The sequence below is a fragment of the Capricornis sumatraensis genome, chromosome 1, assembly GCF_032405125.1.
Source record: "Capricornis sumatraensis isolate serow.1 chromosome 1, serow.2, whole genome shotgun sequence".
Taxonomy (NCBI): Eukaryota; Metazoa; Chordata; class Mammalia; order Artiodactyla; family Bovidae; genus Capricornis; species Capricornis sumatraensis.
Genome location: NC_091069.1, coordinates 71,519,913 through 71,520,825, shown reverse-complemented (window position 1 = coordinate 71,520,825; position 913 = coordinate 71,519,913).

The following is a 913-nucleotide window of genomic DNA, read 5'->3' as shown; positions in this document are numbered from 1 at the left end:
AGGAGGTCACCATTAACCCCACCATAGAGCCACCAGAACTTACACAGGACTGGAAACAGACCCTTGGAGAGCACAAACAGAATCTTGTGCACACCAGGACCCAGGAGAAAGACACTGACCCAGACATCCCTGTGAGTGTATGGGAGTCTCCAGTGGAGGCACAGGTTGGCAGTGGCCTGCTGCAGGGTTGGGGGCACTGAGTGTAGCAGGGCATGCATTAGATCTTTTGAAGGAGGTCAACATTATCTTCATCACTTCCATCATAGTTTGCCCTCAGGTAAAATAACAGGGAGAAAACACAGCCCAGCCCTTCAACAGAAAATTGGTAAAAGATTTACTGAGCCCATCAAAAGAAGACCCAGTTTCCCCCTTGGTCAGTCTCTCCCATCAGGAAGCTTCCATAAGCCTCTTACCCTTCCCCATCAGAGGGCAAACATACTGAAAACCATAATCACAGAAAACTAACCAATCTGATCATATGGACAACAGCCTTGTCTAACTCAGTGAAACTATGAGCCATGCCGTGTAGGGCCACACAAGACAGATGGGTTATGGTGTAGAGGTCTGACAAAACGTGGTCCGCCAGAAAAGGGAATAGCAAACCATTTCAGAATTCTTGCCTTGAGAACCCCATGAACGGTATCAAAAGGCAAAAAAGAGGACACTGAAACATGATTGCCCCAGGTCGGTAGGTGCCCAATATGCTACTGGAGGTCAGTGGAAAATAACTCCAGAAAGAATGAAGGGATGGAGCCAAAGCAACAGTAACACCCAGTTGTGGATGTGACTCATGGTAAGTAAAGTCTGATGCTGTAAAGAGTAATACTGCATAAGAACCTGGAATGTTAGGTCCACGAATCAAGGCAAATTGGAAGTGGTCAAACAGGAGATGGCAAGAATGAACACTGAATTT